General features: G+C 40.3%; 1 protein-coding gene across 1 annotated transcript in view; it reads right to left on the bottom strand.

Moving 5' to 3' along the window:
* The window catches only part of SLC39A5 (solute carrier family 39 member 5), a 411,070-nt gene that overhangs the window by 139,692 nt on the left and 255,780 nt on the right, over positions 1-15,598 (bottom strand). The gene's annotated exons all lie outside the window — the stretch shown is intronic.

Raw genomic sequence — 15,598 nt, 5'->3', positions numbered from 1 at the left:
AAACTGGACATCTCCCAAACTGAGATCATGACAGTTTACTCTTCCTTTAGAGAATGCTCTGCTCCTCCTATTCCTCATGAGATCATTTACTGAGGTAATACATTTGAATTAATGTGCAAACTAAATAATTTAAATATGATCCTCAACTGCTAGCTGACAGTTTAGGTCCAACTGTATGTGCTGTTTAATCTTTGTGTTTCCATTTAAAGAACATGTCCGAGACCAGGCACCTATTGCCTCAAGCTGATTTCCAAGTAGTTGTCTGTGGTTGCTTGTCACACCTAGATAACTGCAGTGCCCTTTACTTGAGACTTCTTGACACCATTGATTGTTTGTAACTGGTGCAGAACTCCACAACCAGATTTGTCAGGTTTTGTGCACAGACTCCTAGGGGCTGCTGCCATTTGCCTCTCAGGCTCCACACCTGTGGAACATACTTCCTACAATCAACACAAGTAAGGGCTGGCTGCCTTTAAACTGAAGCAGATCTGAAGCAGTTTTACACCACGATTGATCTATGGAATTTCATGAGGAATCGTGCCATTTTTGGAGTTGTTTTTGTGATATAAGTTATTCACATCACAGTTGACTATTGGTTCAGTATCTTTTGACATAAGATTGCTGAAGTACAATATTGCATGCTCTTTCCTTGCATTTAATATTTCCTGGATGTACTTCATGTATATTCTCTGACATGAGTTTTCTAATTTGAATAGAAGCAAACTCCCTGTTGGACTTGAGGAACAGACCATGTGAATCATGGGTTTCATCACATTGAGTGCAAGAAGCCAGAGCAGGCAATGGAACCTTTTTGTAATCGGGCTGTGAAGACAAAATTATCTTTTTCAGCACATACAGTTTTAAAGCCCTAAATCATCATTTGAATGCTGAAGACTCAGATAGGCTGTCAAATAGACTCCTTGTGACAACATTGGGTCTGCCTATTTCATCGAAGAAACTTCAGATTGTGCTTTTTGACCCTACATCACTGCACACTGCATCCTTTTGCTGAGGTGTAATTTTACTTACTGCATGAGTGAATCAATCATTGCTTTTGTGAGCATGCAAATCAATGACTTTGTGTAAATCACTTTTGTTGTGACTATGTGAGCCATGTCTCTTGAGTATATTGTATCCTCTAATGTTATGTTGAGGCATTCATGCACTATAAATTCTCGTGAGTCATGCCCATCAATTCAAACATAAAATTTGCTAAAATATGAGGTTACTGAACTGCCATGACTTGAAGCATCAGAGTGTATTCTTGTTTTTTATACAAACGGCATATTATTTGACCCAGTGGCTTGAGTTTGTGTTCGCAATAAGTCAGTAAAGAGACTTTAGATAAAGAGAGGGATTTTTTTTAGACAGAAGTGCTTGAACATAGTCTTGGTGACAATGTTACACTTAGCACTACTATCAGTCTTAAACTTGAGAAATGTATTACTTATGCACAGCTTTTTAGTCAAATAATTGTTATACTGAAATATTGTCTGCATTTTTGAGCCCAGTTAGAAATTTTGCACACTTTCGCAACACACAAATCAACTACACTCACAAGACTATTGTTTGCATCACACTTCGTTATAATGGTGGTCACATTGTCACTTGCACTGTTACCAGTTCTAGTGGCTTCAGCTACTTGGAAACACATTTTTAACTCTCTCAGACTTCTACACTTGATGAAATTATTAAACTGACCATATTTGCTTAACTCCCTGTTAACAGCAAGAAGACACAGCTTTTGCCTGTCTGGTAACCACATCTAGAGTAAGAAAGATGGTGCTCAATAATGTTGTAAAATAATGTGTCCTCAAAACTCATACATTACTGAAGCTTCCTTTTCTGCCATACTGCAAGTTCATTTTCAAATTTTTGACTTCATATTGTCTATCAACAGAGGACCCACGGTGGTGGTGCTGCGGTAGCGTTGTCGCCTCACAGTAAGACGCTGTCCGGTTCGATTATCAGCTAAAGCGTCTTCTGCGTGGAGACATGCGTGAATGGGTGTACCTTCTTTGAAGGTTGTGCGTCAGGCCTGGCAAGCCGGTATGTAAAAATCAACTGCCAATCATTAGTGGACCGGAGTTCCGCTGTGGCGACCCTTAACCGGGAAAAGCCAAAAGACACAAACAAATTATCTATCAACAGACTTTTGCTGCAGCTTAAATTTTACTCAAATCTAAATCTTCAGCAAGTGCTGTCATTTGAACTTTGATTAACTTTGCTACTCTTACACACATTCACAGCTTCCTCCAAATGTTAGTTGCATTTCAGACAGTAGTTTGGTTCTCACTTCAACAGTTCTGCCTTTCAAACAATACATCAAGAAAATTGCCATACTCAGGTCTTTAGATGTATGCCTTAAGTCATTCACACATTTATCTATAGATTCGTGTGGACCCTGGTTTCTAGTAAAACAAGCAAAAAAAAATTGGTGTTACATTAGTAAGAGATCTGGGTATGATACCCACCCCCCCAAGTGTGATCTACACCAAAATAATTAGATATAAAGTGAACAACTGTCTATATTCCCTTAAAAGTGTCACTGGAATACCAACAAGTAAGGAGGTTTATGCATCAAGACTACATAAAGTACAGTTGTGTACACTTACCATAAATGTAGATGTTCAGGTATATTCACTGTTGCAGTCATTACATTTGGGTTATCTGCTTGCAAGTAGCCCTCAGTCAGCCTGATTAACAAAGTCTTGGGTCCTGCGTCATTTGCTGTCCCTTCTTCCATGACGTCAGGTCGTCAGGGGTATAAAACATGCAGCCAATGCCATTACATTAGTTTTTCTTGCCCCAGATGTCAGGTGCCCCCCTAATGGGAAGCAATTAAATATAAAAGTACAATGATATACCTCCAACAAAAAAGCAAATACACCAAAAAGCTTTTAAGCATAGTAAAGGAAAGTAGAGGTATAGCCAAAATAAGTTAGATGGCTGGAGGGAGAGTAACCAGGACTGCAACAGTGAATACACTCGAACATCTACATTTATGGTAAGTGTACACAACTGTACTATGTTCTTCGTGTTTCACTGTTGCAGTCATTACATTTGGGGAGATTCCCAAAGCTATGGTTGGGAGGAGGAATTTAGATAGCATTTGGACCAGCTAGAAGGCCCTGCAAGACTGCAGTGGCAAAGCCAGCTCTGGATTTAGAGAAAATTGGCAAATGATAATGCTTGGTGAAAGTATGTACAGACTCCAGGTAGCAGCTTCTAGGATGTCCATGGTAGGGACGTCTCCGAGAAAGGCTGTAGAGGTAGATGCAGCCCTGGTGGAGTGCTTATAGCAGAAATGAATGCAATGGCCTATCCATTTAGAAATGGTTTGCTTTGAAATAGCCTTCCCCTGTGCCCCTGCAGCAAATGCCACCAGCAGTTGTTCAGATTTCCTTTGAGGTTTAGTCCTGTCCAAGTAGAATCTAAGTTGTCTGTGCACACCTAAGGAATGCAGTATCTGTTCCCCTTTGTTCTGTGGATTGGGAAAGAAGGTTGACAAATGAATGGATGGTTAAGAGCCACACGGGATACCACCTTGGGCATGAAGGATGTATTGGTTCTGAGGGACACCCTGTCCGCATGAAAGATGATGAAAGGCTCCACTGCCATAAAGGCCTGTAATTCAGATACCCTTTCTAGCTGAAGTGATCGCTAAATGGAAAGCGATTTTCCAAGAAAGAAATTTTAAGTCTGCAGTAGCAGCTGGCTTGAAAGGAGGTAGAGTGAGTTTCTCCAAAACAAAGTTAAGGTCCCAGGCTGGGGTTGGAGCTCTCCTGTGTGTTCTCAAATTTTTGGCCCCTCTGAGGAACTGCTTGAGCAGTGGATGAGAGAAGAGGGGAGGTTCTGTGTTATAATGAGCAGAAATGGCTGAGGCATGGATTTTAATGGAGGAAAAAGACAGGCCCTTGTGAAGCATCTCAGTGAAGTATTGTAAAATCTGAGGTAAATTGGGCACTGCTGTGCTCATTCCTTGAGATTGGTTCCAGGCACATCTTTTCCATTTTTCAGCATAAGATTTTCTAGTACTAGGCCTCCTTGCCTCTAAAATGATATCCATCACAGGTTTACTGAGGGATGATAAAGGAGAGATTAGGTAATTAGCCAGGTTGCTAGGTTCAGTGTTAGAAGCTGAGGGTGCAGAATCTGGTTCTCCTGCTGAGACAACAGGGAAGGAGTCTGAGGCAGGTGCCATGGGGATAACCATGACATACTACGCAGGAGGGGGTATCAGTGTTGGCGTGGCCAGTCTGAAGCAATAAAAATCATCCTTGGTTTGTCCTGTTTGATTTTTAGTAGTACTTTGGAGAGCAGAGGCAGAGGGGGGAAGGCACAGACTGATAGGTTTTTCCAGCTGAAGGACAGAGCATCCAATTTCCAGGCTTATTTGTGGGGAGTCCTTGTGCAAAATTTGTCCAATTGGTAGTTCTGGGGAGAGGCAAACCAGTATCTGGGCTCCCCCATTTGCTTGTCAACATGTTGAAAATCCTTGGTTCCAGTTTCCACTCGTGTGGGTCCATGAGGTTTCTGCTTAGTCCGTCTGTCAATGTATTTAATTTTCCTGGCAGGAATTAAGCTTGTAGGTGCACTTAGCAGCTCAAGGCCGTGTTCCATAAAGCCATGGCTAGTCTGCAGAGGGGGTAAGAATGTGTACCCCCCTGCTTATGTACCACATGACCGTGGTGTTGTCCGTCTTTACTATTAGTTGTCCTGGAAGAATGTTGTCTTTGAAGGCTGTCAGAGCATTCTGTACAGCTAACATTTCTTTTTGATTGATATGCAGGTCCATTTGCCCTGAATGCACTTCCCTGCCAGGTGAACCCCCCATGCATAGTCTGATGCATCTGTTGTTAGGGTTTGGGCTGCAGGGGGTGGTGTGAAAGGTAGTCCCGTGTTTTGGTGGCAGGCCTCTGCCCACCAAAGGAACTCTAGGCATAGGCAAGGTATGATAGGAATCATTGCTTCTAGATCCTGAGAATGTTGACACCATAGGCTTTTTAGATACCACTGTAGTTTCCTCATATCCAGCCTTGCATATGGAATTAGAAGAATGCAGGAGGCCATGAACCCCAAGGCTTGCAGGATTTGTCTTGCAGATAGCAGGGTTTTTGTGGCCACTTGTTTGAAGTAGGTTGTCAAATGAATTTGTTTCTCTGGCGTGAGGTAAGCCATCTGGGAAGTTGTATTCAAGCTTGCTCCCAGGAATATAATTTGTTGACAGGGTACCAGGTGTGATTTCTTTTCTTTTATGGTGTACCCCAGACAAGTTAGAACCCTTTGTACAAAGGCCAGATGATCCAAAAGTATGTCATGCTTTCTGCCTGAATTAGACAATCGTCCAGGTATGGGTATATTTGAATATTTCTTTGCCTGCAAAATGCATTAACTGGAGCTAGGCACTTTGTGAATCCCCTGGGTGCAGTAGATAAACCAAAGGGCAGTGCAGAGAACGGATAGTGCGTGTAGCCTGCTTTGAAGCATAGGTATCTTCTGCAAGATACCCTGATTGGGATGTGCAGGTATGCTTCTTTTAAATATAGTGTTGCCAACCAGGCATCTTTGCCTATTATAGGAAGCAGCTGGTGAAGTCAGCATCATTTGTAGAAGCCTTAATGCCCTTGGGCCCCCGTGAAATAGTCTCTGGATCCGCAATAGGATTTTTAAAATGGAACTTGTGTGACTCAAGGACCCTGTAATATCTGTCAGGTTTTCTGGGAGCAGGAGGCAAGGAATCAGGGGCTAAACTAGATTCCAAAAAAGCATCAACAATGTCTAGTACAGGAGGAATAGCTAAAGGCCTATGCTGAGGCAGGAGTAAGAAATCCCTAAGCCTCTTTTCTGAATCAGAAAAATCCTGGCTTTCCCAGTGGAAATGCTCCCCTCGAGTATGTAAGGTTTCACCAAAAGAAAAATAGTCTGGAAGGGAAGCAGAGGGAATAGAGTCCTCTGCATCAGAATCCTCATAAGTAGATAAGGGCAAATTCAGATCATCCGAAGAATCAGAAAAAACAGAATCCTGGTCAGAAGATTCATACACAACTTCATTCCTAGGCCTCTTAGAAGGGGGTGGCTACCCCTGATTAGAGTTATTAGATCTTCAGCCTTTCTTATTTGTTTTTTAGGCAAAGAGGCATGAGCATGTGACCTGGGCATCGGTTTTTTAGGCATGGTTTGAGATTTAGGCCTAAGTGAAGAAGGAGGCGTCAGTTTAATATGCAAGTCCATAGGCCTGAATACACCCTCAGAAGCCGGTGCCTGCACAGCAGCTCCGGACCCATCCAAGGTAGAGACATCCGCGGGTTCCATAGTTGAAGCATCTCGCGGCATACCGGACTCCGAATGGGTCTCAGTAGAGGCCTGCAAATCAGAAGTAGAGGGTATCAGGGGCTGCGAAAGCGCCTCACTGAGTACCGGCGAACCGGCGACTGGCTTAGGAGAAGCGTCGTCGGCCGTTTTGGACCTCGGCGGCCTGTCTCTGTCTTTATCTTTGCATTTTTTCAGAATCCCGGTAGTCGGATGGCTAACCGATGACATTTCTGGATAATTAAACCACGAATCTAAATATTTAGAGGTGAAAATATACCGACGATGGATAGTGCGCTGATTAAATAAAGCACAAAACCAACAGCAAGGTATGTCGTGGTCAGGGCCTAGGCAAGGAATGCAGTACGAATGAAAATCTTTAGGAGGTATTTGCTTTCCACAAGTAATGCAATTATTAGCTTTTACTGACATCGGTAAGGAGCAAGAAAAAGTTTCCCCAACGGGGTACTTAGCTTTAGTTGAAGACTTTGGTTCGAAAACGAAAATTTCAGGAGTCGGCCGACCGGCACTTGCGAACTGCTTCTGCTACGAGCACCGCACAGCAAGAAAGACTGATGTAATTGCGTCAGCTGCATGTTTTATACCCCTGAAGACCTGACGCCATGGAAGACGGGACAGCAACCGACGCAGAACCCAAGACTTTGTTAATCAGGCCGACTGAGGGCTACCTGCAAGCAGATAACCCAAATGGAATGACTGCAACAGTGAAACATGAAGAACATCAGCATTTTGTTCTCTCTCTATCTAGCTACATTATTCAGGAGATTTTTTTACTTGTATCTAGGACTGTTTGGCAAAATAAAACGAAGGATACTATACAAATTCTTATAAACATTTATTATAAAACATGTGATGCCATATAACTGCAACTGGAAAAAACAAGTGTAGGCTGGTATACACCCTGTCAACTTTTATGACTTAGGCATAATGCTATGAGTTTCCCCCTCTGATTTATCCTGGCTCCTCCTAGATTTACTTATGTTCCTCTCAATATCAGACTTGTTTACGGGTACATACCAAATCAGTTCATAGGTAAGTAAATTGTGGGCCATTTTAAGCCTAGCCAGTTTCCCATTTTTATGCTCCAAATAACCTATCCCATTTGGTTATAGATTGGTTTTACCCATCCTATAGTTGATAATTACATATATATTAGCCCTAATCAGAATAACTGGGATCATACCACAGATAATGGGGGGGGGGGGGGGGGGGGGCTCATGCATAGGATAAACCATTTAGGAGATGAGTCTATCTATTATTAGTAAAGGTAGCAGTCCTGGGGTAATTTTCTCTTTCCCATCCATAGATCTAAATTACACTTGAAAATGGACATGGACAAACTTTGATTCATGTGGATGGGAAGTCTGTTCAGTAGCAGCGATATCCTCTGTGCAATACACCTGTCCTTCCAAACCGTTCTGTTGATGTTGCAGAAAAGGTTTAGATCCTGAGACTGAGTATTTTTGATGCCATTTGACTTACTGATATGGAGTAAAGATAGAAGGACTTTCTTACAACAATAGACATGTTGGTCAAAGGTTAGTCACTGTTCACATAAGTTCCCAAATCATGAACAACTGGTTCAACTCTTAGGGGCGTACTTGTCAATGTGGTTATGTTACTACCATATCATTGTTTTTATCAATAAGTTTATGGGTATGAATTTAAATTCATATAGTAGCTACAGTATGTAACATACCTCTCAAATGTACAGATTTTCATAGAATGTCCAGATTTTTGCCTCATATTTTTGGTCCATTTTTCATAAAATTATGTTTTTCTGGCAAATCAGTGGCAAATCATTAAAGACAGAAGACAGAAAATAATGACAGACATTTGAGTTTCAGACTTCATACCCTTCAGAAAATTCATGCTAATGCAAAACTTGCTATTCTATCAACTCTCTAAATTTGTAAGAGCAGTACTGAAAATTTGTCCCTATTTTGGGCCTTTGTTCCTCTTTTATTTATGGCTTTCCAGATTTCTTGCTCAAGAGGTTGAGAGGTATGGTATGTAATAAATAATTTAAATTTTTTGTGGCCGTCAGTATGTGGGGCACAAGTATATGCTGTATTGTTAAAGGTGCATGCTTCAGTGTTGCCTTTTAAACATCTGAACAGACTGAATGTTACAGATATGCACAAATCAGCTGCACCATAAAAGTGCATATCGAATGGTGTCACAACCCAAGATCATCTGCCTTCACTGTGATGCATTTGGGCCCATGCCATCCTAAAGACTACATTGAAGCACAGTGTCTGCAGTATTGCTTTTCTATTTTTAAATAACTATTCTAGTTTAAATACAAATACATAATAGTGTTTTACATCAGCACTGACATACTTTAAAACGTTCCAGTTAATCCAGCCTTACATTTAATAATGTTTGATAAAGTATTTTCTTGGCTATCATGACTTATGTATCAAGAGAACCAGAAGTTCAGGAGGTTATGCTAGTACATTTTGTAATAACTGCCAAGTGTCTTAAGCAAAAGTCACATGTACTCCAATTGCCAAGTGCGGTTTACATTCACCCACAATACTTTTGGTGAACATATGACTTCTGTTATACTGAGGTCCATTTAAGGGCTGTATATCTTGTGTTATTATAAAAAAAAAAAAGACAGAAGGACTCATTTGTCTCTTTGTAGCCAAATAACTTGAGCATTTCTTAAGCTGAATCAAACTGTCACAGACTGCGTGTTTAATTTAAGTCTGACATGACACCCTAAACACCATGTGCAAACTATCCTACAAATGGAATTAAATTCTACCTGCAAGTGTCTTTTAAACTTTGCCTGATCAAAATAAAGCCTGTATCCTTTTGCATGCAACTTTACATCTGAGATCTGTCACTGTATTTGACAACCTACATTCTTAGAATCCACTATTTAGCAATGCACTTCAGAATTTTAACTAATAACCAAAGAAGGAATGGATAAAAAACAGAACCGTCGTTTCACCAAAGTTTACTGTAAACTCCAAGCTCTTTTGTCACATGGAGTTCATCAGATTCTGATAAGTCCATGTGACAAAAGCGCTTGATCTGTAGTTTACAATAAACCTACATCCTTAAAAATACACCCATCTGCATGTCTGTACACCTTGCCTACACGGATTGAAATATCAGTAAAAGATCAAAGTCTGCATTTTCAACATCCAGCTTCACTTTGACAAATGCATATGTAAAAAAGGGCTGCAAACAAACTGCAAATCCACAAATTTTGTACGACTTTCTCCACTGTACCAAATAACATTGTCATGCCATAAAGTTATGTCAGCTAAAAGCTATTGTGTTCACTGAACTGGTTGCCCATCTGGCATGCTAGAGTGAGTGTACAGCTGGGGACAGCATAATAATGTACTGAGCACAAAATTCATGGGCTGGGACTAATCCGTATCTACACTTCTGCCTTTGATTCAGTAGGTGCATGTTTTACAAGTGTGTTATGAGAGTTTTCACTAAAGCCTACAAACTATAATTTGAACTATTTTATTACTGAGTCTCCTTAGGAGCATATGTCATGACCTACTTGACCATAATACAGGCCAGTCAAGCCAAGCAAAGGGCACAATGGACATTATCAAGAGAACTTTTGTCCAATAATCTTCCATAAAGTAAAATTCGATTCCCTAATAACAAAAAAATGCAACCGTTCCTTCCAGCAAGTGCAGGTAGTTGGATGTTATTATAAAATAGCTTCTCAACTAAAACTACCCTTATAACATCTTTTCCATCAGTCACTGATGGATACCTGAAGTAACCTGTCAGTTACCAGGTGGAGAAAAAACGCAGAATAAGTAGACAGAGGGTCAAGTAAAAAAGTGTAGCATCTTCTCTGACTGGATGACACAATTACTTGTAGCTATGGTTTCCTGAGCCAAGACAATAAATTGCAGCCTCTCAAGTCCTCTTGTTGTCTTTTGGCCATTTGACCACTAATTCATTGCATGCTCTGTTGATCTTTGTTAATCTCATCTCTTACAGGCACTTATTCAGTTAGTTGGCTGATAACAGTGATTTTTCAGTTTTGTTTTGATTTCTTTGAATTTATAACCACATTATACCCCAAATCTTAATTATAATATGAACATTTTCTGCCCTACTGAGTTCCTTCCCTCACTTCATTTCTTTGAATTTCTAGTAATCACAAGATCTATTATCTACGTGATACGCTCACTAATACACCTCATCAATTGCTCAATGTTAAATATCTACTAAATGCGTAAAGGAAAACATTACAGTATAAAGTATATACACAAATAGTCCACAGAGGTTCCTCACTAAAATACAGGACTTACATAAAATGTTCTATGCAGACCGCCTTGAGGCCATATCCCTGTATTCTGTCTCCTATAGGCTTTTGAGGGGAGATGTAGGTCTGGCATTCAGGGTATTGTCAGACCTCACTTTGATGGACCTCCTGCATATCCACAAAACAAACAGCACCAGAATTACCCTTTCTAAAGGCTTAAACCTTTCCTGTGATATAAATAGGACCTGCTGGAGAGACAGGTATGTATCCCAGAGACTACCCCACCTCTGGAACAGACTTCCCATCCATGTGAAGCAGAGTTCCTCCCAAACCCAATTCAAGTGCAACTTGGACAATTGGATGGGGGAACAGGAAATTCATCCCTGGTTTGGCAACTATGTCTCTAATGGACACAGGCAACCTGTACATGGTTCAACTCCCCGGCCCCCGCTTGTAAATGTTTAATCTCCCAAGATCCTGCTTATACTTATCAAGGGTACCAGAACTTGTCAGAAATTTGGGATGCATGGCTAAGTTTAAAAAGGCCCTTGTGGTCATTAACCTAGAAAACACCTATGAGCTTATTTCATATGAATGTAATCTAATTAACAAATGTATGTGCGATCATTAATGTATATTGCTTAGTATCCATTTATGTGTATTACGAATGTTTAAAAATGTTTGTAATATGTTGGAGCTTCTCTCTCTCTTTCTAGGTCTCCACTGATAATGGATTTTTTTACTAAACTCTGTTGGACAAATCCATCAAACTAAAGCAAAATAAAAAATAAAAAAAGGTTAGCATATTTCTCCAACATTGAGGATAACAAAAAATCATCTTTCAACTGCTGTAGACACTGGTGAATAGCAGACACAAGTTCTCTGAAGTTCTTATTAACAACTCTTGGATTGCAGTGCTAGCTTTGACAACTCAGGAAGTGTGTGGGGTAGGGTCTTTCAGTGCTCACTACATAGGACTAGAAAATGGTAAACCTTACAAAAGCCTGTAATTCAGCTTTCTTTAGCTGGAGTTACAAAATTGCGTAAAACAGGCTTTAAAATAGCTGTATGTGATGGTCATTCAGAAATAAAATGCAAGCACTCCTGCTACAGAAAGTGTGTACACTGTTGTCTTATGTCTAACATGACTTGTATAAAAGGGAGCTTGAAATGGTTTTGGGAAAGGGAAAGGAAAACACTAAAACTAGATCATGATAGTATGTTGGGGCCCACTTCAACTGCTACAGTTTGTTAATGAAATTTTGAATTTTGGACACACAGTCTAGAGGCTGGCTTTCTTGAGGAAAAAAAACCTTCTTGGAGAATTCAAAAAAGTGAACAAGAAACTGAACTAATATGTTGCAACTGTATTTCACTGACTGCATACAAGAATAGTTGAAAAGTCAAACAACCTTCCACAGAAAATAATGTGATTCAACTGGGCCATCTATCTTGTCAAATTCCTTCACCTACAACTAAATTTCTTTAAAGATTCTAAGACAAACTCCTCTAAAAGGCTACTCTATATACTCGTCACAAAAATGTTCCTCACTTAACTGTTCTCTTGCGTCATCACACATTCGCCTACGTACTGGAAACAACTGCTGTTGAAAATTGAAATGTAAATAATGAAATAATATTTTTAGATGTCTATATGTTTGCACTTCAGTGTCACAGAAAACATATGAACTCTTTTAAATGAAGCATACATGCTTTGGGTGTTTAAAGTAAGGACACTAAAGGCATATCATCATATCTCACCATTGTCTGAATGCACAGCTTGAGGCATGATAATGTATCCTGTTCTTTTAGACCTTCTCCCAAGTTAAATTTCATACACTGTTTGTGAAGAAGCTGCTTGGAATTATCAGTATATGTGATACCAAAAAAATAGAACAAAAGACCAGAAGGCTGAAACCCAGAACAGCGAGACGAAAACAACAAAACCCCAGAACACTGAAAAGCACGGAATTCAAAATCCCAATGTTGCGAGAATTTGAATTAGCGCTTTTGGTGTTCTGCTGTAGGTAAGTGTGTATGTGTGAGTTTTGACGGGAATTGCTGTGTGTAAGTGTGTGTTGTGACTGTGGTGTGTGAGGGACTGTACTGTGTTGGTGTGAGTTTGCCTTGTGTGTCTGTTTGTGCAATCTTGGAGTTAGAATATTAAAGTAGGGGGGCTTGCCCCCCTACCTATCACTAGTGTAGGGTGTTGAGTTTGGTAGTGTGGGGCAGTTGTGTGTGTGTTTTTGTGTGTTGTAAAGTTACGTGGTTTTTGGTGTTCTGGGGTTTCGTTGTTTTTGTCTCGGTGTTCTGGGTTTCGTTGTTACCAAGTAGACCCATATAGATATATACACACACACACACACACACACACACACACACACACACACACACACACACACACACACACACACACACACACACACACACACAAGGATCCCTAACATGTGATCGAAGTTTCAAAACTTCAAAATTCATATGGTCAATACCATATGATCAAAGTTTTGAAACATCGAACATAAAAGAAATATATGTAAAAATGTTTTTTTTTTTTAATTTTTTTCATGGGGGCAACCCCCATGCTTGCACCCTCCACACCCCCTGCAAATTAAATATACCAACTCCGGGATTGCACTACAGTGAGGAAAAGGACAAATTTCCCTATCTGCACTGTACCGCAATCTCCATTCAAAATATTCAGTGTTTCAACACTTTGATCATATGGTCTCATATGAATTTCAAAGTTTTGAAAATTCGGTCATATGACAGGGATCCATACACAGATAGGTTCATAGGTTCATACTAGGCTATCTGCCCTGGGGCAATTATAAGCCTAGCCCGATTCTGTATGACTTACGCCACCCCTTGATTTGAGTATACTGTGCCCTTTTTAAGGTTTAGTTTACTGTGCCTCTGTCTAATAGTGACATGGGAGTAATCCCTGGGACAAACCTACAATCCCCCATCCACCTATCGAGATTCTTCTTGAAAAGATTCAGTGAGGTGCTCTGCCTCACATGAACTGGAATTCTATTCCAGAGTGAAGGGAGCCTCTGGGTTATGAACCTGTCCCTCCAGCAAGTTCTATTTATTTCTGTGCTGAGGTTCAAGTCCCTCGAGTGTGGCTCTAAGGGATTTAGATTTACTGAGGTGGAGCATGTCCATTAATTCTGGATTTGACATAGCTTTGTATGTCAGGCATAGATCGCCTCGAAGTAGGTGGTATGCAACTGAGTAGAGCTGGAGTTTTTTTTAACCGAGCAGCATATGGCATCTGTTTGAGACCCTTGATCCTCTTGGTGAGATACTTTTGGGGTCTTTCTAATTGCTGCAGGTGTCGGGTAAGGTACATCCCAAAAGGGCATTATATTCTATGATGGGCCTGATGAGGGATGAATACAGGGGCACGATTACCTCTCTTGATCTAGATGTGAAACCCTTTGTGATGAGGTGGGCTATGTAGAAGGTCTTTCTAACCACTTTGGCAATGTGGTTTGTTTTCAAAGGAGAGATTGCTATCAACTTGGGTCCCCAGGTCCCTAATAACTTTCTCTGTACTTAATGGGTTTCCGCCTATGTGGAAATTTGTGGGCACATGGTTGCCCAAGGGTATGACTATACATTTTTTGGCATTTAGCTTTAAACCATGGCACTGGCACCAGTTATCTGTCTCTGTGAGACCTTTTTGAAGTAATTAACAAGTAATTAAAAAAAGAAAAACTCCCGTCTTTTTTTTTTCTTTTTTGCAGTTCATCTAGTTTTTGTTTTTGTAAACACCTTTATCAAATGATCGCTTAAGCCACAGGCAGACATACATTAACAGAAAAGAAAAAACATAGTAACATTTTTCCAGTACATACATTATACAGCACATCTTTTCCTCTTTTTTGGAATTATCATCAGTTCAACATTAAATAAATTGCTGAATTCCTGCCTTCCCTTAAACCTCATTCCTCCTGAACATTATTTTGCATGTATCATTCCCACAATTTCCATTTATTTCTATGTTATTTGCTCCTTCCCTTTTCTAAAGATACCCCTTTCCAGTTCTTTTATCTCATTTATATCATTCAATACTTCTGGCTTAGACTTTGATTTCCATTTTCAAGTGATTGATTTTTTTGGCAGCCAAACACAAGGTGCAGGGTTTGAGTCTCAGAAGGGATAATTGGCTAGGCTTAAAATGGCTCACAAGGGCAGTTAGCTTAGTACTAAACTATGAACTATGAACTATGAACTATGAACGCCTTACTGTGTCTGTAATTGGTAGGTCTTGTTGCAGAGGAAGCAATCAACTGAGTAAGCTGGGATTTTATGAGTAGGACAATGGAAGCATTTGCATTTCCTGATTCAATAAAGTAAAATTAGAAGGATACAGAGGGAGGTCGAGGTGGTACGGCGGTAGCGTTGTTACCTCACAGCAAGAGGTTCTCTCGTTCGATTCTCGGCGTGGCTTGGGAGTGCCTTCTGTGTGGAGTCTGCATGTTCTCCCCGCGGTTGGGTAGCATTCGAAAGACATGCGTGTGTAAATAGGTAAACCTTCATTGAAGGTTGGGCATCGAGCTGGCACCTCTGCGTTTCATAAAAATCTACTGCCAATCATTAGCAGACCGGAGTTCCGCTGGCAACCCCTTACTGGGAAAAAGCCAAAAGACAAACAACAACATATGAGAGATCGGAGGAAAAAATTCAAAGTGGAAGGGTTCCTCTCTGTTAAGTTGTGTCTGAACAGAGGAACAAGGCAGTGCTGTCCTCTTTCCCCTTTATTTGTGTTATATTTAGAACCATTGACAGAGAAAATAAAGGACAAGGATATAACTGGTATGGTGTTTAAGAAACTTTATCTTTATTTGCAGATGATAGTATTTTGTACCTGATGGAACCAGAAAAAGTACATATCAGTGCTGTGGAATATTCTTAGACAGCTCTGTTTTTTTGGGGGATATAAAATTAATTATATTTATTTATTATTTATTGACATTTGTTGACCAGGAAACTCCACTGGGCCAG

Source organism: Protopterus annectens, chromosome 9.part0 (assembly GCF_019279795.1).
Source record: "Protopterus annectens isolate FY-2018-M chromosome 9.part0, PAN1.0, whole genome shotgun sequence".
In the NCBI taxonomy this organism is placed as follows: domain Eukaryota; kingdom Metazoa; phylum Chordata; order Ceratodontiformes; family Protopteridae; genus Protopterus; species Protopterus annectens.
The sequence above is the reverse complement of the archived record's forward strand: the minus strand, read 5'-3'. Positions and strand labels throughout refer to the sequence as shown.